This window comes from Geospiza fortis, unplaced genomic scaffold (genome assembly GCF_000277835.1).
Source record: "Geospiza fortis unplaced genomic scaffold, GeoFor_1.0 scaffold40, whole genome shotgun sequence".
In the NCBI taxonomy this organism is placed as follows: domain Eukaryota; kingdom Metazoa; phylum Chordata; class Aves; order Passeriformes; family Thraupidae; genus Geospiza; species Geospiza fortis.
Genome location: NW_005054297.1, coordinates 8,214,923 through 8,215,976, shown reverse-complemented (window position 1 = coordinate 8,215,976; position 1,054 = coordinate 8,214,923). Strand labels below are relative to the sequence as shown.

The 1,054-nt window shown below is 37.6% G+C and overlaps 1 long non-coding RNA gene across 1 annotated transcript in view; it reads left to right on the top strand.

Moving 5' to 3' along the window:
• The first annotated feature begins 910 nt into the window (after nucleotides 1–910).
• LOC115949534 overlaps nucleotides 911–1,054 on the top strand; it is a 6,648-nt gene continuing 6,504 nt past the window's right edge. Inside the window, exon 1 of the long non-coding RNA XR_004082981.1 lies at nucleotides 911–968. This is a non-coding gene — a long non-coding RNA (uncharacterized LOC115949534). The remainder of the gene's footprint in view (nucleotides 969–1,054) is intronic.

Here is a 1,054-nt window from a genome sequence, read left to right as displayed (position 1 = left end):
TAGAGAAAATGTTTCAGGCAAATGCAAATTTTTATATATTAACCAAACTTTACTCTGAGATATAAAGCTACTGAGTGTGTTTTATTGGTGAAAACAGCTTTATTTCCCCTCACATAAAACTCTATGTCTCTAAAATATTTCCGAATTAAATGCAAAAATTTACCTGTAGGTATGGTTCAATTCAGGTATTTCTTATCCAATACTTTTGTTTTTCAGTACCATGAACCACTATTATTGTATTCAGCTCCCACAATTAATTAAAATTTTAATGACATTTTAATAATCTTTTTACCTATATTATTCTTATTTTTTTTTCTAAATTGGAAAGCAAGAAAGTATATATTTATCTGTTTATTATATGAAAAATTTTGGAAATTATGGTGAAAAACTATTGATCCTATTCCAAACCAGAAGCAGAAACAAAAAGAGAGGAAATTAAAGAACCAGGAATGAGCATTATGTTCATACTGGATTGTTTATCTTGACAAAACATTGATAAAGCTCCTACCTCTAATGTTACAAGTACAAAAGTATCCTTAAAGGTTACAGATTTCTTTACATACAATCCAGAAATACTATTCTAAAATCACTCTGATAAAACTTAGTACCATAGGAAAGAATATGACCTTAATTTCTTAATTTCATCATTGCAGAAATATTCTTGCAAAATTAATTAGAAATAAAAAGAAATTCTATTTCAGTCTTAATTAAAGAGCAGTAAATTACTGTCGTGGGTTTACAGGAAGCAGGTTTTCTGGGAATGGAGTGGCCAGAGGCCAATAGGTGTTCAGATTTTAAATTGACACCAGGCTTGGCCACTGAGGGTGGATGCGCCTCTGAGAACACAGGGGTTAGAAGCAGAGCACTCCCTTGGGCTCTCTCTTTGATTTCCGGCCAGCAAAGAGGCAAGGCCTCCCCTGCCCGGCTTCGAGCTGGGCGGGGGAGGGGAAACCTGCGGCCCGGCAGAGGTAGGCCTGACCCCTCAGGATGGAAGGGTGGTGGGGGCACCAGGAGGCGTTGGGCACCCCCCCCCTCCCCAGGAGAGACAGAGGGA